The sequence below is a fragment of the Triticum urartu genome, chromosome 6A, assembly GCF_056163025.1.
Source record: "Triticum urartu cultivar PI428250 chromosome 6A, HENAU_Tu73, whole genome shotgun sequence".
In the NCBI taxonomy this organism is placed as follows: domain Eukaryota; kingdom Viridiplantae; phylum Streptophyta; class Magnoliopsida; order Poales; family Poaceae; genus Triticum; species Triticum urartu.
Genome location: NC_141878.1, coordinates 97,612,009 through 97,638,722, shown reverse-complemented (window position 1 = coordinate 97,638,722; position 26,714 = coordinate 97,612,009). Strand labels below are relative to the sequence as shown.

General features: G+C 46.3%; 1 long non-coding RNA gene across 1 annotated transcript; it reads left to right on the top strand.

The window, feature by feature from the left end:
• Positions 1-22,634: 22,634 nt before the first annotated feature.
• On the top strand, positions 22,635-25,967 carry LOC147964207 (uncharacterized). Its single transcript, XR_015609059.1, has 3 exons — positions 22,635-22,982; positions 24,224-24,298; positions 25,645-25,967. It is a non-coding gene; the product is annotated as an uncharacterized LOC147964207 (long non-coding RNA).
• The last annotated feature ends 747 nt before the right edge of the window (positions 25,968-26,714 follow it).

Here is a 26,714-nt window from a genome sequence, read left to right as displayed (position 1 = left end):
TTTTTGACCGCTGTCCAGTGATCCACTCCTGGATTACTTTGGTACCTCCCTGCTAGACTTATAGCAAGGCACACATCAGGTCTGGTACACAGCATTGCATACATGATAGATCCTATTGCTGATGCATAGGGAACATCTTTCATATTCTCTCTATCTTCTGCAGTGGTCGGGCATTGAGTCTTACTCAATTTCACACCTTGTAACACAGGCAAGAATCCTTTCTTTGCTTGATCCATTTTGAACTTCTTCAAAATCTTGCCAAGGTATGTTGTTTGTGAAAGTCCAATTAAGAGTTTTGATCTATCTCTATAGATCTTTATGCCCAATATGTAAGCAGCTTCACCAAGGTCTTTCATTGAAAAACTCTTATTCAAGTATCCCTTTATGCTATCCAGAAATTCTATATCATTTCCAATCAGTAATATGTCATCCACATATAGTATCAGAAATGCTACAGAGCTCCCACTCACTTTCTTGTAAATACAGGCTTCTCCGAAAGTCTGTATAAAACCAAATGCTTTGATCACACTATCAAAACGTTTATTCCAACTCCGAGAGGCTTGCACCAGTCCATAAATGGATCGATGGAGCTTGCACACTTTGTTAGCTCCCTTTGGATCGACAAAACCTTCTGGTTGCATCATATACAACTCTTCTTCCAGAAATCCATTCAGGAATGCAGTTTTGACATCCATCTGCCAAATTTCATAATCATAAAATGCGGCAATTGCTAACATGATTCGGACTGACTTAAGCATCGCTACGGGTGAGAAGATCTCATCGTAGTCAATCCCTTGAACCTGCCGAAAACCTTTCGCGACAAGTCGAGCTTTGTAGACAGTAACATTACCATCAGCGTCAGTCTTCTTCTTGAAGATCCATTTATTCTCAATTGCTTGCCGATCATCGGGCAAGTCAACCAAAGTCCATACTTTGTTCTCATACATGGATCCCATCTCAGATTTCATGGCTTCAAGCCACTTTGCGGAATCTGGGCTCATCATCGCTTCTTCATAGTTCGTAGGTTCATCATGATCTAGTAGCATGACTTCCAGAACAGGATTACCGTATCACTCTGGTGCGGATCTTATTCTGGTTGATCTACGAGGTTCAGTAGTGTCTTGTTCTGAAGTTTCATGATCATTATCATTAGCTTCCTCACTAACTGGTGTAGGTGTCATTGAAACAGTTTTCTGTGATGTACTACTTTCCAGTAGGGGAGTAGGTACAGTTACCTCGTCAAGTTCTACTTTCCTCCCACTCACTTCTTTCGAGAGAAACTCCTTCTCTAGAAAGGATCCATTCTTAGCAACGAATGTCTTGCCTTCGGATCTGTGATAGAAGGTGTACCCAACAGTCTCCTTTGGGTATCCTATGAAGACACATTTCTCCGATTTGGGTTCGAGCTTATCAGGTTGAAGTTTTTTCACATAAGCATCGCAGCCCCAAACTTTAAGAAACGACTACTTTGGTTTCTTGCCAAACCACAGTTCATAAGGCGTCGTCTCAACGGATTTTGATGGTGCCCTATTTAACGTGAATGCGGCCGTCTCTAGAGCATAACCCCAAAACGATAGCGGTAAACCTGTAAGAGACATCATAGATCGCACCATATCTAGTAAAGTACGATTACGATGTTCGGACACACCATTACGTTGTGGTGTTCCGGGTGGCGTGAGTTGCGAAACTATTCCACAGTTTTTCAAATGTACACCAAACTCGTAACTCAAATATTCTCCTCCACGATCAGATCGTAGAAACTTTATTTTCTTGTTACGATGATTTTCAACTTCACTCTAAAATTCTTTGAACTTTTCAAATGTTTCAGACTTATGTTTCATTAAGTAGATATACCCATATCTGCTTAAATCATCTGTGAAGGTGAGAAAATAACGATATCCGCCACGAGCCTCAATATTCATCGGACCACATACATCGGTATGTATGATTTCCAACAAATCTGTTGCTCTCTCCATAGTACCGGAGAACGGTGTTTTAGTCATCTTGCCCATGAGGCACGGTTCGCAAGTACCAAGTGATTCATAATCAAGTGGTTCCAAAAGTCCATCAGTATGGAGTTTCTTCATGCGCTTTATACCGATATGACCTAAACGACAGTGCCACAGATAAGTTGCACTTTCATTATCAACTCTGCATCTTTTGGCTTCAACATTATGAATATGTGTATTACTACTGTCGAGATTCAATAAGAATAGACCACTCTTCAAGGGTGCATGACCATAAAAGATATTACTCATATAAATAGAACAACCATTATTCTCTGATTTAAATGAATAACCGTCTCGCATTAAACAAGATCCAGATATAATGTTCATGCTCAACGCTGGCACCAAATAACAATTATTTAGGTCTAATATTAATCCCGAAGGTAGATGTAGAGGTAGCGTGCCGACCGCGATCACATCGACTTTGGAACCGTTTCCCACGCGCATCATCACCTCGTCCTTTGCTAGTGCCCGTTTATTCCGTAGTCCCTGTTTCGAGTTGCAAATATTAGCAACAGAACCAATATCAAATACCCAGGTGCTACTGCAAGCTCTAGCAAGGTACACATCAATAACATGTATATCACATATACCTTTGTTCACCTTGCCATCCTTCTTATCCGCCAAATACTTGGGGCAGTTCCGCTTCCAGTGACCAGTCTGCTTGCAGTAGAAGCACTCAGTTTCAGGCTTAGGTCCAGACTTGGGTTTCTTCTCCTGAGCAGCAACTTGCTTGCTGTTCTTCTTGAAGTTCCCCTTCTTCTTCCCTTTGCCCTTTTTCTTGAAACTAGTGGTTTTGTTAACCATCAACACTTGATGCTCCTTTTTGATTTCTACCTCCGCAGCTTTCGGCATTGCGAAGAGCTCGGGAATAGTCTTGTTCATCCCTTGCATATTATAGTTCATCACGAAGCTCTTGTAGCTTGGTGGCAGTGATTGGAGAATTCTGTCAATGACGCAATCATCCGGAAGATTAACTCCCAATTGAATCAAGTGATTATTATACCCAGACATTTTGAGTATATGCTCACTGACAGAACTGTTCTCTTCCATCTTGCAGCTATAGAACTTATTGGAGACTTCATATCTCTCAATCCGGGCATTTGCTTGAAATATTAACTTCAACTCCTGAAACATCTCATATGCTCCATGACGTTCAAAATGTCGTTGAAGTCCCGATTCTAAGCCGTAAAGCATGGCACACTGAACTATCGAGTAGTCATCAGCTTTGCTCTGCCAGACGTTCATAACATCTGGTGTTGCTCCAGCAGCAGCCCTGGCACCCAGCGGTGCTTCCAGGATGTAATTCTTCTGTGCAGCAATGAGGATAATCCTCAAGTTACGGACCCAGTCCGTGTAATTGCTACCATCATCTTTCAACTTTTCTTTCTCAAGGAACGCATTAAAATTCAACGGAACAACAACACGAGCCATCTATCTACAATCAACATAAACAAGCAAGATACTATCAGGTACTAAGTTCATGATAAGTTTAAGTTCAATTAATCAGATTACTTAAGAACTCCCACTTAGATAGACATCCCTCTAATCTTCTAAGTGATTACGTGATCCAAATCAACTAAACCATAACCGATCATCACGTGAGATGGAGTAGTTTTCAATGGTGAACATCGTTATGTTGATCATATCTACTATATGATTCACGCTCAACCTTTCGGTCTCCGTGTTCCGAGGCCATATCTGCATATGCTAGGCTCGTCAAGTTTAACCTGAGTATTCTGCGTGTGCAAAACTGGCTTGCACCCGTTGTAGATGGACGTAGAGCTTATCACACCCGATCATCACGTGGTGTCTGGGCACGACGAACTTTGGCAACGGTGCATACTCAGGGAGAACACTTCTTGATAATTTAGTGAGAGATCATCTTATAATGCTACCGTCAATCAAAGCAAGATAAGATGCATATAAAGATAAACATCACATGCAATCAATATAAGTGATATGATATGGCCATCATCATCTTGTGCTTGTGATCTCCATCTCCGAAGCACCGTCGTGATCACCATCGTCACCGGCGCGACATCTTGATCTCTATCGTAGCATCGTTGTCGTCTCGCCAATCTTATGCTTCCACGACTATCACTACCGCTTAGCAATAAAGTAAAGCATTACATCGCGATTGTATTGCATACAATAAAGCGACAACCATATGGCTCCTGCCAGTTGCCGATAACTCGGTTACAAAACATGATCATCTCATACAATAAACTTTAGCATCATGCTTTGACCATATCACATCACAACATGCCCTGCAAAAACAAGTTAGACGTCCTCTACTTTGTTGTTGCAAGTTTTACGTGGCTGCTACGGGCTTAAGCAAGAACCAATCTCACCTACGCATCAAAACCACAACGATAGTTTGTCAAATAGACTCTGTTTTAACCTTCGCAAGGACCGAGCATAGCCATACTTGGTTCAACTAAAGTTGGAGAGACAGTCGCCCGCAAGCCATCTGTGTGCAAAGCACGTCGAGGGAACCGGTCTCGCGTAAGCGTACGCGTAAGGTTGGTCCGGGTCGTCTCGTCCAACAATGCCGCCAAACCAAAGTATGACATGCTGGTAGGCAGTATGACTTGTATCGCCCACAACTCACCTGTGTTCTACTCGTGCATATAACATCAACATAAATAACCTAGGCTCGGATGCCACTGTTGGGGAACGTAGTAATTTCAATAATTTTCCTACGCACACGCAAGATCATGTGATGCATAGCAACGAGAGGGGAGAGTGTTGTCTACGTACCCAACGCAGACCGACTGCGGAAGCGCTGACACGACGTAGAGGAAGTAGTCGTACGTCTTCACGATCCAACTGATCAAGCACCGAAACTACGACACCTCCGAGTTCGAGCACACGTTCAGCTCGATGACGATCCCTGGACTCCGATCCAGCAAAGTGTCGGGGAAGAGTTCCGTCAGCACGACGACGTGGTGACGATCTTGATGCACTACAACAGCAGGGCTTCGCCTAAACTCCGCTACAGTATTATTGAGGAATATGGTGGCTGGGGGCACCGCACACGGCTAAGGAATAGATCACGTGGATCAACTTGTGTGTTTCTGGGGTGCCTCTACCTCAGTATATAAAGGAGTAGAGGGGGGGAGGCTGGCCGGCCAAGCTTGGCGCGCCAGGAGAGTCCTACTCCCTCTGGGAGTAGGATTCCCCCCCCCCCAATCCTAGTTGGAATAGGATTCGCGGAGGGGGAAAAGAGGAGGAGGGGGCCGGCCACCTCTCCTAGTCCTAATAGGACTTGGGGAAGGGGGAGGCGCGCAGCCCATCTAGGGCAGCCCCTTCTCTTTTCCACTAAGGCCCACTATGGCCCATATAGCTCCCGGGGGGTTTCGGTAACCCTCCCGGTATTCCGGTAAAATCCCGATTTCACCCGGAACACTTCCGATATCCAAACATAGGCTTCCAATATATCAATCTTTATGTCTCGACCATTTCGAGACTCCTCGTTATGTCCGTGATCACATCCGGGACTCCGAACAACCTTCGGTACATCAAAATGCATAAACTCATAATATAACTGTCATCATAACCTTAAGCGTGCGGACCCTACGGGTTCGAGAACAATGTAGACATGACCGAGACATGTCTCCGGTAAATAACCAATAGCGGGACCTGGATGCCCATATTGGCTCCTACCTATTCTACGAAGATCTTTATCGGTCAGACCGCATAACAACATACGTTGTTCCCTTTGTCATCGGTATGTTACTTGCCCGAGATTTGATCGTCGGTATCCAATACCTAGTTCAATCTCGTTACCGGCAAGTCTCTTTACTCGTTCCGTAATACATCATCTCACAACTAACATATTAGTTGTAATGCTTGCAAGGCTTATGTGATGTGCATTACCGAGAGGGCCCAGAGATACCTCTCCGACAATCGGAGTGACAAAACCTAATCTTGAAATACACCAACCCAACATGTACCATTGGAGACACCTGTAGTACTCCTTTATAATCACCCAGTTACGTTGTGACGTTTGGTAGTACCCAAAGTGTTCCTCCGGTAAACGGGAGTTGCATAATCTCATAGTTATAGGAACATGTATAAGTCATGAAGATAGCAATAGCAACATACTAAACGATCGGGTGCTAAGCTAATGGAATGGGTCATGTCAATCAGATCATTCAACTAATGATGTGACCTCGTTAATCAAATAACAACTCATTGTTCATGGTCAGGAAACATAACCATCTTTGATTAACGAGCTAGTCAAGTAGAGGCATACTAGTGACACTTTGTTTGTCTATGTATTCACACATGTATTATGTTTCCTGTTAATACAATTCTAGCATGAATAATAAACATTTATCATGATTATAAGGAAATAAATAATAACTTTATTATTGCCTCTAGGGCATATTTCCTTCAAAGAGCTAGATGAACAGTAGCCCGTGGAGGGGTGGTTGAACAGGAGCCCGTGGAGAGGGCTGGTTGAACAATAGCCGGTGGAGTAGCGCGCGGTGGAGGTTGGATGAACAGGAGTCCGTGGATGAACAGTCACAGGTGGAGGCTGGAGGAGGTCGATGGTGGATGAACAGTAGCCCGTGGAGGGTGGAGGGGGTCGACGGTGGAGATGAACAGTATCTCGTGGAGTCCCGTTTTGCGGTACGCCACACCCCTCCCGATGAACAGGACCCCTGTTCCGACCGTAGCGCTCCAACACAAGTCTGTTTCCTCCGTTTTGTGGTACGCCACACCCCTCCCAATCAACAAGACACCGTTCTGACTGTAGGAGGTCCGTTTCCTCCGTTTTGCGGTACGCCAGACCCCTCCCGATGAACAGGATCCCGTTTCAAACGTGGCCGGTCGAATACAAGGCCGTTTCCTCCATTCCGCGGTACGCCAGGCCTCGTTTTCATCAGTTGTTCCGTCCAACCCGGTTGGATCCCATGCGTTCCGTTGCCTCCTGATGAACACGACGCATTCCATTGCCTCCCCATGAACACGACGACGACGCTGTTGTTCTTTTTTGCGGTCGCCGACGACGCCGTTTCTCCATTCCGACCCAGCCATTTACACGAGCCCTGGCCGTACGTATGCACGAGTAGGCGTTCGAGACCCCGCCCGTATGTACGTATGTGGCCGTATTTTCTTTGTTGCACACTGGCCGTTGTACGTACGTGTACATGCTACGTGCGCGCCTCTACTACTACACATGCACACCTCTACATCGATCAGTATGTACGTACACGTTCGCGACCAGAATGACAACGGTACGTACGCTTCGACCAGGTGGGTCCCAACTGTCAGGCACTTCCTTGCATGTGAAGATGTAGCTGGTGGGTCCCAGTAGTCAGGGGGTGAATCGTTTTTTGCCCGAACGCACTTCCTTGAGTGCGAAGATGCCGCTGGTAGGTCCCAGCAGTCAGGGGGGAAATGTTTTTTTTCACGAAATACGGTTGCCCGTCCGGTGGGTCCCTGCTGTCAGGTGGAGGAATCATTATTTTCCGCGTAATAAGGAGGCACTTCCTTGCTGCGGCCATGGACCCAGCCGTCAACCTCTCCACGTACAGTCCATGTCCAATGGAAGTCGTTCCTTGACCACATTGACCACGCCGCGCCGAGAGCACCAGGGCAGTGGACGACGGCGAGGCCTAGGAAGGGGACGATGCAGAGCCGGGGAAGACGCGGAAGTGGATGCCCACGCATAGAGGAGTATGAGGGTTCACTGGTTCGCTGTGGTGTGAGACTGCCGTCGCCGTAGAATAACAGGGGGTGTGGGTGAGTAGAGGGATGTACTGGCCAGCGGTGGGAGTAGTAGGGGCGGTGAGGCCTCCGCGGCATCGCAGCCGGCCACGGGAGGCAGGAGCACGAGGCACGACCGACGCTGGTTTGTGTGGCTGGAGCAAGAAGACCAGAGGTTGAAGAAGCACTACGGCCGTTGGATGGACATCGTACGGTCACTAGAGCTAGAATCGCTCATATTGACTAAGTTGACAAAGTCCTCCGTCCCCGTCAACTTAGTTGGCCCACAAGTCAGCCTCCCACTATTATGGGTCCCAGCTAGCAGGGGGTATTCATTTTTTGTGCGTAATAAGGAGGCACTTTCTTGCATGCGAAGATATAGCTGGTGGGTCCAACCTATCAGCGGTGGGACCGTTTTTTTCATGAAATACAAAGGCCCTTCCGGTGGGTCCCAGCTGTCAGGTGGGGGAATCATTATTTTACGCGTAATAAGGAGGCATTTCCTTGCGTGCGGCCATGGACCCAGCTATCAGCCTTTCCACGCACAGTCTACTTCCGATGGTGTCGTTCGTTGACCATGTTGACCACTCCGCGTCAAGCGCATCCAAGGTGGTGGATGACTGCGAGGCCCCGGACAGCAACGAGCCGGAGATGGGAAGACGCGGGAGTAGAGTCGCGGACGGAGAGGTGTACGAGGGTTAACTGGTTCTGGTGCGGTGTGGTTCGACAGTCGGTGGAGAAGAACATGAGGTGTGGAGGGGTGGAGGGATGGCCTGGCCAATGGTGGAGTAGCACTTCACAGCGAAGCGTGCTAAGCAGAGCTGCTAGTAGCAGGAGGCGGGAGCAGGTGGTCCCGGCGGCGCTGGAGGAAGAAGACGAGAGATTGAAGATGGATGTCGGTCATTGGATGTAAATCCAACAGCTAACGATGTCAGGATCATTTGTTGACTAAGTTGACAACGACTTGCATTGGCTTCGACCTATTAGCCCGCATTTTAGTCTCCAAACATGTGGCACGTATTCAACCCATTTTTTTAGAATTTACAGTCTTTTTTTGCGGGGTAGAATTTACAGTCAATTTGTTCTTTTTTTGAATTACAATCTATTAGCTGGGCTGAGTGAACAAATAATGTAGCGTCCATGCAGCCCATTTATGTTTTTCCTAAAAAATTACATGCCATTTGCACTTTCTGGAAATACACAATTTTGCTGCGCTGATTCTAATTAAAATGTTGAGGTGGGCGCAGCAATGTTATCAAAAAATAAATAGAAACTGAGCATTTTGTTATATATATATAATAAGTGATTTATTATTACATTGGTCCTTAAATCTTACCAAGCTTTTGTACACAATCATCAGGATTTTCGTTGCCAAAAAAATCCAGGATGTTATTGTTAAGAAATTATTTTATAAGTTAATAAGATGTTGGATTTTGTTTTCTTACATATGTAAGTATCTGTTAAATATACGATGACAATAATAATAATATATAATAACATATAAAATAATTTAAATATATAATATAGTTAGAAGGGAAATATAAGTTGGACTAGGCGTTCCTATTCTTATATAGAAAAATCGAACAGACCTCTGCGTTTTATTCAAATAAAAAATATATAAATTGGGCTGCCGATGTTTCAGGAAAAATAAAACCTCGGATGGGAGGACCATAGGCCGGTCGATACATGACGGTCCTCAAGAAAATACAAACATGCCTATGGACCTCCCATCTGAGGTCGTGGGCTGCGCATGTTAAAAAGAAAGCCTAGACGGGGCAGCCCAAAACCCAGCTGATACTTGCTGCCCAAGTGATAATAAATGATACTTGCCAGCTCCCCGACTTCGTTGTGAATTTATCTCCTTAATAACTACGTTGAAGCACCTAAAAAATGTAACTATGTTGACAAACCCGTGGGCCCCAACGTCAGTATAGCATTAGGAGGAAGTATTCACTTGCTTGCGTACGGCCATAGACCTGGTGGGTCCCGACTGTCCGCCTCTCCATGTACAGTCCTCTCCAGATTCCTCTCGTTTGTTCAACATGTTCACAACGGCAGATAGCGGCGCCACGGCGAGCGCACAAAGACGCATGAGGAGATCCGACCACCTGAGGAAGTGCCTTATTAGTAACGAAACAACTGAACTAGCCTAGTTGTCGAGTGACACTACCCGACAGCTGTTCCGCCCGGGTTCGATTCCACCTGTGCAGAGAAAATATCTCCAAAATTTTTGCCTCTGGCTTTATTGACATGCGGGTCCCAATTATCATCTAGGGACACCACGTCCAACACTTGCCAAAACTTCGTCCCTCATTTTCTCTATTTTTCGCACACTCGACATTGTGTGGGCATTTTGAGAATAACATATCTTTTTGACTGTGCATCATATGAAGATGTGCTATGCATGAATGTTGATCAGCATGATGTTAACTGGCTGGTAGTTCCAGTTTTGACCATGAATAAAACTCCCAACATGATGTTAACACTGTTTGAAAAGGCTGTGTTAATATAAATGCTCTGCCTCTGAAAGTTGTAGTTTCTTATCTGAAACTGAACTTGGAGTTTCTTATCTGAAACTGAAACTTGCAGTTTCTTCTCTGAGAATCACATTGTCTGCACTTTTATATTCCTATGAAACTACATTTTTTAAGTGCTAAAAATAGTTCTCTAGAATTCATAAAATACTTCATATGCTCAATACTGCAAATCTGAAATTCAAAAGACATTCATATCTGAAAGTACTCTCAAAATACACAACACAAAACACAATTCACAACTTGCACATACTGATAACCCTAAGCTCGTCCTGACAATTCACAACCTGCCCGACTATTGGGCTGGGGGGGGGGCAGTCCCTCCTACTCCTCGGCGGCAGAAAGCCGCCCCGTGAGACGATGTGAACGGCGAGGGAGAGGATGGCGGGGAAGCGTCATCGGGCCAATTGTTTTTCTCCCCTTGCAGTTGGGTTCAGTCGACCAAGACTCCACCGGCTCGCTCTGGCACGACACCCTCACAAACGGCACCATGTAGATGCTCAATCCTTCAATCTCTGGTGGATACTCCATCTGGGATCGATACTCCCACCACCGCTCCCTCACGATCGGATTCGGTGAATCTGTTTGCTCCATGGCCCAGAGGAGGAGCTCTATGTACTCCCGCGCGACTCCCTCCGGGAGTATCGCTGCCTTTTCGCTCTGTTGTAGATATTTGTCCATGGATGTCGCCGTCGCCGCTAGTTGGTCCTTGTTGTCAAACCAAGACTGTATCTCCAACATCCTAGCTAGCTTCACAGGGTCGCCGTCTGCGATCCTCACGTATTGGTTGTACTCCTCCATCGATCTACTTCTCCACAGCACCTTCACTCGCCGGCGGTGGTTTTTGAATGGAAGAGGAGAGGAGCAACGCTGGTTTTGGATTAGAATGGGAGAGGAGCGACGCTGGTTTTGGATTGGAATAGGAGAGGAGGGGCGGTGGTTTTGAAATGGAAGAGGAGAGGAGCGGTGCTGGATTTAGATTGGAACAGGAGAGGAGCGGCGGTGGTTTAAGAGGAGAAGAGCGGCGCTGGTCTTGGAAGTATTTTTTTGTTTTGCGCATTTGGGTCAAAGTTTGACCACGTACTGTATTTGACAAGCAAAATGTGAATGCATGTCACAAAAAATTGTATCGTTTGGTTCGTATCTGAATGTACTTTCAAATTATATTATTTTTGCAACGTATAACATATATTTTATTTGCGAAAATCATGGTCAATTATGACCCAAAATAAAAGGGAGACTAGTTAATGTGGGGTTGCTTTCTTAATTGAAGGGTAAATTGATTTTGATTCTGATCCAGTCACAACGCGCCGACCCTCTCGTCCAATCCTAAATTGCTGCCGCACGCTCCTCTCCCTCTTCTCCATTGCAAAACCACCTCCTCTCCTCTCCATCATCTCCATTCAAAAACCACCGTCTCGCCTCTCCCTCTTCTCCATTGCAAAACCACCTCCTCTCCTCTCCATCATCTCCATTCCAAAACCACCGTGTCGCCTCTCCCTCTTCTCCATTGCAAAACCACCTCCTCTCCTCTCCATCATTTCCATTCCAAAACCACCGTATCGCCTCTCCCTCTTCTCTATTGCAAGACCACCGTCTCTCCTCCCATCTTCCAAAGCTAGCACCGGACCACTCAGAAGGACATTTATGGAGAGGATGCAGCAGCGAATCAGGCAAAACTCCGGCGGCGACCAGGAAAGTTAGCCAGGTTGAAGGAGATCCTTACTTGGTTTGACAATGAGTGGGAGATTTCGAGGACGGTAAGGGCCATGTGGCAATGTATGCGAAAGAGCGAGACAACGGCGATGAGGGCGGTGATGTACATGTACTCCTCGGCGGCAGTCATGCGGCAGTCCTTCGAGTTCATCGAGTATCTCCTCTGGGCGATGGAGCAGACAGATTCGCCCGAGGCGAAAGTCAGGCGGAGGTGGTGGGTGTACAGGTCGAAGGTCGAGCACCCAGGGGATAACGAATCGATCGAGTACGGTGTGCCGTTCGTGAGGGTGCAGAGGCAGCTGGAGCCACAGGAGTATTCGTTCTCCCACCGCAAGGGGAGGCCGGATGGTGCGACATCGCTTCCCCACTGTTCTCCACGGTTCCCTCGACGCTCGCCTCATTTCAACGGCGGCGGTAGGGTTTAAGGTAAGCTTCGCACTAACCTAATCTTCCACCTGCTCATGCTTACAATCAGTGTGACAGCTAATGAAAATCATGCTTACAATCAGTCTCCAGGTACTACGCCAATCACCCTTAAATAGCTCTGGACCTTTGGGTCAAAGTTGTGACACTATGTACAAATAAAGAAAAATAGATTGGTGCTTCTTTGAGAAAAGAGTACTCCCTAGAAAACTGCCAATATAAGCTACTAGTATTTGGTTAGAGGATTTGCTGCCGAGAAAGATCCGTCCATAGAGCAGGCCACACATCCCACTGGTGGTGGTGGATGCTGATGCGTGCATGGAGCATGGTTGGTGCCGGTAATTTTTACTTGGCACACCTCGCACTCTGCATATATGCCTGTTCCATCCGTACATTTGTGCAGTTCCACCAAAATGCAGCTGAATAACCCTGTTTGCACAGATAATGAAAAAGCATGATTACATTATAGTGGCACTAGTTGATGAAACATGCAAAATAAATAGAAGAAAATATTGCGATAGTATCATAGTATGCCATGCTGCGAGGGAGAGATGGGCCCTGCGACGCCTCATACGGTACGCCACGCCTCATACTGGAAATCGTCCCAAGTCTCCCCGATACACCTTCTGCCAGTGATGAACATCAGTGTACAACGGTAGTACAAGGAGGGGCCTTGAGACATTCAAATCTCTATTTTTGTGCAGATCAACTAAAATTAAGCACCCCAGTTTGCAGAAACGCTTAAACATTAACAATGGGACTAGTTGATGAAACATACATTAACAAAGAGAAGCACTTTCTTTATCTACATTGGAAATGAAATGATAGAGAGGACACTCGCTCTATTTTAACTGTATTATTACTTCATTTTATCAGTGACACTAGGGTCGAGTAGGTGGCAAACGAGGTGTACCGTGCGTCGCAAGGATGAAGGTCGGGGGTGCTTAGACTGGGATGCTGAAGCTGGCTGTTTCAGTCCCTATCTTCCCCATGATGTTTCTGTGGTAGCATTTGGGTTGTAATCCAAACTTGGTCGAGCTGGTGCTGCGTCCCCCTACTTGCCTAGCTTATGTGGCGAACTTTCTCCTGCTAGTACTCAGTCCATTCTAGTAGTAGTTGCATAACTGCCCGTTTACACTGAGATGTTGTCGGATAATGGTTCTCTATGGTTGGGTTTCTTTAATGAAATCGGAGGGAACCCCTCTTTCGATATATAAAAAACAGTGGCACTAGCGGTGCCAAAACATTGCCTCAAATTAATAGTGCCACTAGATTAAGGTGCAAAATAATAACATTACTGATTTATCATGGCAGTGCCAAAACAGTAGCACAAGAGCAGGATCAACATGCAGGATCTTTGGCAAACGGTCAGACCAAAAAGGAACATACCTTGTGATGGGAACCATATCTGTAGTCAACACCATCATAGAAGGGATGACACCAGTCACCAACATGGATGATTCAATTCATGGGACCTTTTGGTGCAGTTCACCTAAAATGAAGCAATGTCACATGAGCTAGCAGCTTCTTCTTCTTTCTTTTTTTAAGAAAAGGGCTCCAGTCCCGGTTCCATTTCCATCAGAAAACGAAACCCACAGAGCTTCTTCTTCATTAGTTGCAATAAAATTGAGCAACATCAAGGTTGGTCGTGAAGCTCCTGGAATGTTCATCTATAATTTGGATATCATTTGTGCAGTTCAACTAAGATCAAGCGTGAAATGTATATGTCTATTTGCACAAAAAGGTGGAAAGGAGGGTGACTAACAAGTGATGAAACATGCATCAAATGAAAAAAAAGCATGTTCCTTATCTGAATGGCAATCGTACAAGGACAATATCAATTTCTAGCAGCATTGCTAGATATTAGTGTGGGCATTAGGATTAACTATGACAACCGTTAAATACGACATTACTTTAATGGTGCCATTGCTTCATTTTACTAGCAACATTACATTAACAGCTGCTACAGAGTCGGTATTTGGGCACGGAAGAGTAGGCGGACCAGGACAGTTGCATCTCTAACGAAAAGAAGCAACTTATCTTAATGGGAAATTTAGCAGGACATGAAAAAAGTGCCATTGATTCATATTACTAGAGGCATTACATTGAAAACAATATTGGTTTAACGTGTCCTTACTTTTAACAGTGCGACTGCTACATTTTACCAGTGGCATTACATAAGAGTGGCTCAGGGCAACAAACATCAGAAGAGGATATCTGGGTTGGTCCCATTTTTGTTCGGTATATAGCCACCTTATACTGTGTGAGGCTAGCAAATCTAGTGCTGGACTTACTCTGTTGACTTGTCCCCCAGTCCCCACTTTCTTTCCTTTTTCAACCAATAGATCGGGTTTATATTGAGTTTGCACTACGTTCCCTTTATTTCCCTATTAGACCTAGAGACCAGTTGGATAGCCAGTCTCTGCTACTTTTCGCCCCCATTATTTCCTCTTTCGATCAAGTCCTAGATTCAGGTACAAATCTTCCCCCACCCCCACCCCCTTTCTTCCTTGTTTGAACCAAGTAGTACTAGATTCGAGTGCATGAACTAGTTTTACCTCTTAACAGTAAAAAATTAGGTGGTTTTCAAACAGCCGATCGATCCTATCTATGAGGGGGGCTGAGAAATAGCAAAAGATACAAATGCAGCGACGTCAGGAGCTCGGGAAGTAGAGTAAGGCCGGTTTTGAAGGAAGTTATACCTGAGGGTTGCCGGGATGTCGCTAGGTGGGCGGCGGGAGGCCGGATCTACCCACACTACGACAGCCAGGAAGAAGGGGTGGGAGGCCCTCCCTCGCCAGCGATGCTTGGGAGAGAATGGCAAGGCACGCTGATTGGGACGCGCCAGCAGTGGGTAAGAGCCATCGCCGAGGACGACCACGTGAACGTTGCACCTTCTCACCTTCCCCGGCGGAGAGCATCTGGCTGGATCTGTGACCAGCGGTGAGTAGAGAGAGAGTGTGGCCACCGCTATCGTGTTTAGATCTAGAGAGGACGAGACAGTGTGAAGAGAGCAACACTAGCAAGCAAGCGCGGAGGCTCCTGCCTATATAGTGGAGTACTATTTTTCTTTTGTCTACTGGCCAGAGCTGGCTTGACCTCAGCAATGACTATCGAGAAGTCTTCATGCACGTGCCCCAGAGGCGCAGTTGTCGTCATTTGGATTTGAAGCACCGGATTATAACATATAACACAAAAAATGCCACATGACAAGAAATCATAACCTCACTGCCCAAAGGAGACAAGATGAATCCTGACGGACAAAATAGACAAGGATCAAAGCTCAAATTAAAAATAAACTTGTAGAAAAGGGGTCCGTCGATAGATGTCCTAATTAACATAGCCGCCTTGACCTAGATGGCAGTCGAGTAGTCTTCGTGCATGTGCACCCAATGACTAGCCCAACTCAGTTGTCGTTGTTTAACCCTCGCAGTGATCCGAAGCACATGACACCTAATTTTGCGAGATGACAAGAAACCTTTTTTAGATTTCTCACCAGAACTCACTACAAAAAAAATAATCTTCCATGATGATACGTGTTTGTCACAGTAGGTCGCGTTTTTTGTCATGCATGTACATCCATGACGATTTTATGACACAATCAAGATAGTCATACCCGTGCTGTCGTAGAAGTGTTCCATGACATTACCAAAATTATCATCATGGAAGTGTCCACTTCCATGATGATAAATCGCGCATCACAGAAGTGCTTTCGTCAAGGGTGACCGATACGTGGCATCCACCGTAACGGAACGTCATTAAGCTATCGGGTCGGATTTTGGATCCGATAACCCGTTAACAGCCCTGACCAATGGGAAATTTCCATGTGTAAAATTCTGATTGGTCGAAGGAAACACGTGTTGCCTCACCGTTGGGACATATGTCATCCACTCATTGGACAGAAGGTGCCTATGATAGGTCGACACGTGACACGGCTCAACAGTGGCCCATTCTGGTGAAAAAGACCGGCCCAGTAAAAATTAGCAGGCTGGCCCATATAAGGCCTACTTGTGTCAGGTCCATTTAAGCCCACGGCCCATACGAGATGTGCCAATTCGACCCGTCAATGACCCGTTAGAGATTTGTCACCATTGCAGCCCATCGTCAGTTCGAGCCCGTTAACAGCCCGCTATATATTTGGGCTCAATACCGGCCCGATGAGATTTCGGCCTGTTAACGACCCATTTAATGGATGGGACAATTTTCAGGATGTACATCTTTCGGCCTTTTAGCGACCTATTTAAATGTTGGGCTAATTTCTGGCCCGGTGTGTCTTTCAGCTTGTTGACGACCCATAAATCTGATGGGCCAGTTGTAGTCGGACCTGAGTTTTGGCCTTTTAGCGGCCCATTTAAGTGTTGGGCCAATTTCTGGCCTGGTGTCACTTTTAGCCTGTTGACGGCCCATAAATCAGTTGGGCCATTTGTAGTCGAACCTGAGTTTTGGACTTTTAGCGACCCATTTAAGTGTTGGGCCAATTCCCGGCCCTGTGTTCCTTTCGGCCTGTTAACGGACCATAAATGAGTTGGGCCATTTGTAGTCGGACCTTAGTTTTGGCCTTTTAACGGCCCATGCCCTTCATGGTCCAATACCAGTCTGGTTTCTCTTTCGGCCTGCTAAAGGCCCACAACACAGTTGGGCCGTTTACAATATGACCTGACTTTCAGCCTCTTAGCGGCCCATGCTCTTCATGGTCCAGTACAAGCCCGTTGTCTCTTTCGGCCTGCTAAAGGCCTACAGTATAGTTGGGCCATATGTAGCCCAAAGTTAGTAACGGCCTGTTAACGGCCCGTGAAATAAATTGGGGCCACCTGTTGACCGCTTCGATGTCGGCCTGTTAATGACCCGGGAGGTAAGAGGGCCGACCATTAACTTTCGGCCTAGTAATGGCCCATTAACTTAATGGGCCCACTAAAGTTCGTTCATGTCTTTAGGCCAAATTAGACAATTTGAGCCCATTATGATGAGCAATTATGCACAGGACCAAAACCGATCAAGCAAAGGTACGACATACAGGGAATAACATTGCACATCCATCATATATTACAAGAAATTACATCCACTGGGCAATCAAAGATTGATGCCAGTGCAAATAAATGAGCAGAACCTAACCATCTACAACGTCACAATCTGCAACCTCAGCACAGATGACGCCCATAAGCATGTGGGCAAGTTCTTGCTGCTTTGCTACACTATCTCTGAGAACATTGATCAGTTGTTGTGTCGCACGACTCTGCACCTCTGATTCATCCACCATTTCCATCATTGCTTCAGCCATTAATTGGTTCACAAACATACATTTATTCTGTTGCATTCGAGACAGAGGATACTGAACAGATTCAGATGGCGATTTTGGCAGGCTTGTATTACTGATAGTGGAGAGTGTCTCGACCACTGCATCATAACATAAATTAGGACGGGAACCAAACAGATTAATCATGAGTTATTGCCATATTACCTGGCCTAGATTTACTGGAAAGAATCAATGGGGTTGCCTTGCTGTTTTCAGAGTTTGTCTTCTTATCTTCAGCAGCCTGCACAAAATTAACACACTAGCATTGCTATCATTGGCCAAGTCAGACAATAGGAAAGCAACATTGACACAACGAATGTTTGGGCAACTAGCCTACACCAAATTAACACAATATGGCACAGGTATCATCAGCCAGGTAAGGTAATACGAAAGCAACATTGACACAGTGAATGAATGGGCAACCAGAGAAGCACTACAATTCAATAATGTGTGTGATATGAGATAGTACATTCATGCAGCTCAGTATGCAAAACTACCAGGCAGTTTTCCTTACAAAAATCAACATTGGCGCCTTTAACATTTTGCTACAACTAATTTTAGATCAGATAAAGGTTAGATTCATGCCGATTAACAAAATACATGTTGATGTAAAAATATAGTGATATACATCAGGTACTTACATCAGCATTGGAGCACAGAGAATTCGCGCAAGGTATTTTCCTCGAATACGATTCCAATGGAGGAAGTCTTGTATCGTTTAACCTTATTTTCTAAAAGAGAGATGGGTAAGAAACATGTAGAAAATATGATCAGAATGCTATAAAATTTTATGATGCGAGGATACGCACACGCTTCTTAGAATGGAGTTGACATTCTTTTGCTGGACTGGAGCGGACTAGTTCTTTGGCCACTGGAATCTTCTTATTATCAGTGGGAGTTGGGTTTCTCTGTGCTGGAGTTGGTTTACTATCTCCTGGTGTTTGGATCTTTTGCAAAGACCTGGTTTGTAACCCTTCAGATTCTAACATAGCCGTCTTCCCCTTGCATGCCTTATATAGAAGAATGGTGATTCAGTTATAAAACATGCTACAACAGAGATGGAATAGGTACTGAAGAATAGAAAGGCATGACATATTGACATGTATTCCCTCCATCCGGAAATAAATGGATGGGTCTAGGTGTATTTCAGTTCTAGATACATCCAATTTTATCCATTTCTGCGACATTTAATCCGGACGGAGGGATTATGATGTAAGAGCTAGGGATACGACAGGACAACACAGTAAAAAAACACTGAAAAACCCACTACAGAACCAAAGTATTCAAACCCACTGATATGAGATAGTACACTCATGCATCTCAGGATGCAAAACTACCAGGCAGTTTTCCTTGCGAAAATCAACATTGTGGCCTTTAATCATACATTTTGCTACAACTAAATTTAGATCAGATAAAGGTTGGATTCACGCCGATTAACAAAATACATGCTGATGTAAAAATATGATGATATACAACAGGTACTTACATCTACATTGGAGCACAGAGAATTCCTGCAAGAATCTTTCCTCATAAACGATACTATTACAGAAATTCTTCTATCTGTTAAGCTTATTTTCTAAAAGAGAGATGGGTAAGAAACATGTAGAAAATATGATCAACATGCTATAAAATTTCATGATGCAAGGATACGCACACGCTTCTTAGAATTGAGTTGACATGTTTTTGCTGGACTGGAGCAGACTAGTTCTTTGGCCACTGGAATCTGCTTATTATCAGTAGGAGTTGGGTTTCTCTGTGCTGGAGCAGTATCTATAAAAACTGGAGTTGGTTTATTATCTCCTGGCATTTGGATCTTTTGCAAAGGCCTTGTTTGTAACCCTTCAGATTCTAACATAGTCGTCTTCCCCTTGCATGCCTTGTATAGAAGAATGGTGCTTTAATTATAAAACATGCGACATCAGAGAGATGGAATAGGTACTGAAGAATAGAAAGGCATGCCATATTGACATGTATTCCCTCCATCTGGAAAAAAATGGATGGGTCTAGGCGTATTTCAGTTCTAGATACATCATTTTTTATCCATTTCAACAACATGTAATCCGGACGGAGGGAGTATGGTGTAAGAGCTAGGGATACGACAGGACAACACAGCAAAAAAACACTAGTTGAATGTAAAACTGTATGGTAGCAGAATACGTACAGAAATAACTAAGGCAACATACACGTGTATGATTGGGAAAATAAGATGGCATTGCAACAGAGCACTAGAACAACACTTCAATGTAAAAAAAAATGGTATGGTAGACAGATGAAGTACATACTGATGAATAACAATGCATAAGATATTCAGAAGCATGATGTCCAAATTAAGCAGATGGCATTGCGATAGAGTAGAATGACAGTACTTGAATTTGAAAACATGTTATCATGAATGGAATAGGTACTAAAAAACAGGAAGGCATGACATATTTACATGCATGATCAGCATGCTAAGCACATGGCATTGCAACAGAGTAGATACACTCCAGGACATTATATGCATGTTGTACCCATATCACAGGCCAAGTTAGAGCAAGGACCTTGTGGGGTGAAGAGGATTCATCATCTTTCTGCAAGTCTTCTGAAGAACTGCCTTTACATGTTCCACCATATTGGGTATCATTGACATCAAGTTTATTGGCCTTTACATTGCTCCGTGAGGTTCTTGTGGATATATCAGTGTGTGCAATTATATCTGACATGCATGGAAGAAAACTAGTAGTTAGATTTATGTAATGAGTGCCTGTAGGAGACGACATAAATAGTAGGACTGGGGTTAACTAGCAGCAACAGGTCTCATAAACTAAAGGGAGAACACAGATGAAAGCTACAGAATATGTATCGTTTGTACTCGAGATTAACTAGATGGCACACAAAAGTATTAAAGAACAACATAGGTAATACTAGAAGTGGTATAATACTATAATCACTAGCCTGTGGGATAGCATTGGCTGATGGATGATAACTATGGATAGCGTTACCTAAAGAACAAGTATCTTAGCTGAACTATGGAACATCGTTAACTCCTGAACAAGACCCGTAAGAGATCAGCATGAATATACAGTGAAATGTGATGATCTATTTTCCATGCTTAGATGAATAACAAAGCCATAAATGTTGCACACAAGTAAGATGAGGGTACAACCTATCTGGCTGCCATCCATAGGAGTGAGCATCATGTGCTGACTTGACGATGGCCCTGCAGTTGTTGTGGCTGTCCATGTCGGGCACGCGCATTTGATGCAGGGAACTGTTGAGTGGGGACTATAGCTCCCTTCTAGTGTATGCTTCCCTTGTTGGAGCAACTGCGTTGAGTCGGAAGACGGTGTGTCTGAAGATGCAGATAACGCATAATGTTAAGAACGACATATCTCTTTGATCTGAAGAAATACAATAAGAGATCAACAACAAGGTACGAGAGTGGTCACACGTCTGTTGACTGAAGACTAAATTGGGGTCACACGATTTTATTTTATTTTGGTACTGTCCGATCTACGCCGGATGGCTGGCCATCTTGTGCCTCCCGGCTGACACTGTTCGTAATCTTCCCCGAAGAGCCAACGACCAACGACAGAGCAGCCTGCCTCCGCCGTCCGTGGCCCCAGCCAAAACCCCGCTCCCCGCCCCACCGCACTGCCGTGGTTGCGCCGCCCCCGGGCCAATCCATAAAGACTCCCCGTCATCCAGATCCGGCGGCGGCAGTACCTTCAACCCACGCAACTCTAAAAGATAGCCATCTAAGTGCTGCTTCCGCGGCAAACTTGCGTCCCCGCACCCTTACATTAGACACCAGCCAACCGGCAGCCTAGGAGCTCCGCCGCCTCGAGGGGTGCTGCTTCCCATTGGGAATCGATTGGCCCAGAATAAAAATTCAGACAACTAACGCCTAAATAAAGTGATTTGAGATGAGGGTGTGACCTATCTGGCGGCATGGTGCAGTAGGCAGGTCCAGCTGCCGAGTCGGTGAGGCCGGCACGGTTGCGGTGGCGACCGGTGGCAGGGACAGAGTGATGTCGCGACGGTCGATGGCTACGCGGAAGCAGCGCCAGGACTCTGGACGGATCCGAAGTTGGAGCCGCTCCGGCGCCGTGAACATCGGCGGGGGTGAATCGGCTCCAGTACGGTTCACGCAGCCGTCGTCGAGGCAGCACTAGCATCACGGAGTAAGAGGCACACGGCCCAGTGCATGACGGCAAATGGACAGCGTCTCTGGCATTAGGAAGGAGGGCGGCTATGAAATTGGTGCGGTGGGGGGCGCCATGGAGGTGGGGCTGAGGTTTCATGGCTCAGGAGAAGGGAGCTTCCCAGGGAGAAGGTGATTTGGCGCCCACGAGGTATGTGTGACGCCCGGATAACTAGGCTACAGTAATCCCCCGCTAATGATGCCACGTCACCATGGTTACTGTTGTTAGTCTCGCGTTAGTTTAAAACCGATTCAAATTCAAATTTGAATTTTAGGCAAACAATAAAAAATTTCAAATGTTAAAACCAAATTGTTCTGGTCTTGGCAAATAATGCATAAGAAATATTGGTGAACAAACCAACATCCTTAAAGGTGTTTGAATGTCCTAAAAGTTAATAAAACAGTAGCGAAAGAATTAATTGAATGCCTTTTATAATTAATAAAATGTTAAACTATTTTAATTGGAGGTTTAAACTTTTGAAGTAGAGGTATAATTAGTGATACAAATTTAGGTACAACATTTGTGTTTTTATAAAACTAAATAAAATGAAGTAGTAAAAGGAAAGGTAAACGTAAAGAATAGAAACTTAAACAGAAGTCAAAAAAAGAAAAGAAAAGGAAAGGCCCCACCTCCCCCAGTGGGCCTCGTGGCCCAGCTGGCCGGCCAGGCCAGCCCACATGGCCCACCCCACACCCGCAGCCTACACCTAACCCCTCCTCTCCATGACCTAACTACCGCAGCCCACCTCCCCCCACGATCCCCACCCACCACTCGCTCCCGCCCCCACGACCCGAACTGGATCGGGGGCGCTCGCCCCCCCAGATCCCGACGACCGCGCCCCGCCGCCTTGTCCGGTGACCTCGCCGGACCTCACCGTCATCGCGCCACCACGCCCTGGAGCCGCCCCGATGCCGTTGCTCGTCGCCTCCCCGACCCCGTCGCTGGTGCCGTCCCGGACCGCCGTCGCTGCCTCGTCTCGCGACCTCGCCGGACCTCACCGTCGCTTGAAATCACCCTCTACGTCGCCAGAGCTCGTCGCCCCGCCGCACGGTGTCCCCGTCCCCCCCTCGAGCTCGAGCCCACTTCCAATCCCCTGCAGCCGCCGGTGAGGCCCCGACCTCCACTCCCCTCCTCTCTGTCCCGTTTACCGCACCACGCTCATCGTCGCGCCCCTCGTCCACTCCCGTACGCTCGCCCGCATCACCCCGCGCTGGACGCTCCCGGCCCTGCAGTCACCGCGCCCGCGCCTGCGTCCCGTGCACCGTCGCCCCACACCTGCTGTCGCCGCTGCAGCCGCAGCCGCAGCTCTACGGCGCCCCCTCTCTGCCCGCCGCTGCCGGGGTTTTCTCCGGTCGTTGCCGCGCCAGCCTGACCCCGTTCCCCCTGTGCCTCCTAGGCCGCCGGCACCGTGGCCGCGCTCACCTCGCGCCCACTGTCGCCGCTCTCGCCAGCCCTCTCCGTCCCGCTTGGCCTCCCCACACGCGCCGCCCGCGGTCGCCTCCCCACTGCCCCGCCCGGCAGGCTTCCCCATCGCCGGTGGCATCATCTCGTGCCACGACGGCCTCGTCCCGCCCTGCGGGCGAGTGCCCGCTCGGGTGACGCCCAGCGCCCGTTGCCCGCACCCAGACCCGCAACGCCCTATGCCCGCTAAGGGCCCCTTGGCCCAATGACATGTGGGGCCTACCCCCTTGAACGTTTTTTTAAAAAGAGAATTAAAAAAAATGGTAAATAAATAAATAATAATTAAAATAATTAAATTAAATTAATTAAATAATGAATTAATTAAGTTAATTAATCCTATTTAATTAATCTAATTAACCTGTTAGTTTAATTAAACAGTAACTAATTAACCTAAACCCTAATCAACCTAATAGAGAATGACAGGTGGGTCCCACTGGGACCCACACGTCAGTTGATCAGTCAACTCCTCTGTTGGCTGCTGACGTCATGCTGACGTCAGCGTGCACTGTTCTGGATAATGTTGAATTTAAATAATTAAATAAATTCTAAAAATGATTTAAACTTTTTAAAATTAATATAAAGTAAACCGTAGCTCGGATGGAAAAACTTTGTACATGAAAGTTGCTTAGAACAACGAGACGAATCCGGATAGGCAGCCCGTTCGTCCGCCACGCATCCCTATAGCGAACATGCAACTTTCCTCCTCCGATTCATTTGTCCAAAAACACGAAACACTGGGGATATTTTCCCGGATGTTTCCCCCCTTCACCGGTACCACCTCATACCGCGTTAGGGCACCCCTAGCACCGATAGTTGTCATGTCATGCATCTCTATGCATCTGTTTGCTTAATATTTATTGTTTCTTCCCCCTCTTCTCTCGCTAGACACCGAGACCGACGCCGCTGCTACCCAGTACGACTACGGTGTTGACGACCCCTCTCTCTTGCCAGAGCAACCAGGCAAGCCCCCCCTTTGATCACCATATATCGCCTACTCTTCTCTCCACTTCTTTCATTAGAGTAGTGTAGCATGTTACTGCTTTCCGTTAATCCTATTCTGATGCATAGCCTGTCATTGTTGCTACAACTGTTGATACCTTACCTACAATCCTAAATACCTAGTATAGCATGCTAGATTATTGTCAGTGGCCCCACATTCTTGTCAGTTTGCCATGCTATACTATCGGGCCGTGATCACGTCGGGTGTTGATCACGGGTAAATACATACATATATACATACTATGCAGGTGGTGACTAAAGTCGGGTCGGCTCGTTGAGTACCCGCAAGTGATTTTGATGTGGGGGCTGAAGGGGCAGGTGGCTCCACCCAGGTAGTGGTGGGCCTGAGTTCCCGACGGCCCCCGACTGTTACTTTGAGGCGGAGCGGTAGGGAAGGTTGAGACCACCTAGGAGAGAGGTGGGCCTGGCCCTGGTCGGTGTTCGTGGTTACTTCAAGATAACACGCTTAACAAGATCTTGGTATTTGATCTGAGTCTGGCCACTGGCCTATACGCACTAACCATCTACGCGGGGACAATTATGGGCACTCGACGTCATGGTATCAGCCGAAGCCTTCGTGACATCAGCGACTGAGCGGCGCGCGCCGGATTGGACTGTAAGCCTGCTCTTGTATTAAGGGGGCTAGTTCTGCTTCCAGCCGCGTACGCAACGTGCAGGTGTGCAATGGGCGATGGGCCCAAACCCCTGCGCCATAGGATTTAGACCGGCGTGCTGACCTCTCTGTTGTGCCTAGGTAGGGCTGCGACGTGTTGATCTTCCGATGCCGGGCATGACCCAGAAAAGTGTGTCCGGACAAAGGGGATCGAGCGTGTTGGGAAATGTGGTGCACCCCTGCAGGGAAGTTTATCTATTCGAATAGCCGTGATCTTCGGTAACAGGACGACTTGGAGTTGTACCTTAACCTTATGACAACTAGAACTGGATACTTAATAAAACACACCCTTCCAAGTGCCAGATACAACCGATGACCGCTCTCTCACAGGGCGATGAGGGGAGGATCATCGGTTAGGATTATGCTATGCGATGCTACTTGGTGAACTTACCATCTACTCTCTTCTACATGCTGCAAGATGGAGGTGGCCATAAGCGTAGTCTTTGATAAGGACTAGCTATCCCCCTATTATTCCGGCATTCTGAAGTTCAGTCCACATATGATACCCTCATTCCATTTGATACCAAAGCATACATATGTAGTGTAGCTCCTTGCTTGCGAGTACTTTGGATGAGTACTCACGGTTGCTTTGCTTCCCCCTTTTCCCCTTCCTATACCCGATTGCTGCGACCAGACGTTGGAGTCCAGGAGCCAGACGCCACCATTGACGATGACTCCTACTACACTGGAGGTGCCTACTACTACGTGTAGCTCGCTGACGACGACCAGGAGTAGTTTAGGAGGGTCCCAGGCAGGAGGCCTGCGCCTCTTTCGATATGTACCTCTGTTTGTGCTAGCCTTCTTAAGGCAAACTTGTTTACTTATGTCTGTACTTAGATATTATTGCTTCCGCTGACTCTTGTGTTTTTGAGCTTATGTATTCGAGCCCGCGAGGCCCCTGGCTTGTAATATAAATCTTTTATTATTTTAATTTGTGTCTAGAGTTGTGTTGTGATATCTTCCCGTGAGTCCTTGATCTTGGTCGTACACGTTTGCGTGCATGTTTAGTGCATGATCAAATTGGGGGCGTCACAAGTTGGTATCAGAGCCGACTGCCTGTAAGAATCCCCCTTCCACACTCTTTGGCCGAAGTTGAGTCTAGTCATTGCAAAACTTTTACTAACATGGCTGTGCGGCTTATGGGCCCATGTCGCCATTGGGTGGTAGTAGGATCTTTTATTCCTCGACCTATACTCTAGGACTCTGACATCTCTTCTATTCGGGTTAAACAATTTTACTAACTCCAACTCTAGGTTCTCGTAAATACTTTCTCCCGGAGAGCCCCTTGGTCCGAACGATCGCTTGTTTCACCAGAAGATTTCGAAGACACCCTACGATGTTCTCTTGAGACTATGTGCCATTGCTTTTACAATTCCCTACCACCGATGTATCCTTATGGATAACTACCTACATTTGTCGTTCATACATTCATCCCTAGTTGATCTTGTTATTACAAGATACACCGAAATTCTCTCTATTGTTCCGAGAATACTTTGTGCCTACTGCCTTGCAGTTCTTTGCCACCTGAATATCCCTACGGATAATTCTCGCTCTTACCGAGTATCTGCTCATCCCCAGTTGTTCATGTGTTTCACAAAATTCTTCGAAATACTATCCGATCTTTCGAGAATCCTCATTAGCCTATGGCTCTTGAAATGCTTGTCTGCCTGCATTTTGGTTAATTCCAAATGACTAGCAATATTC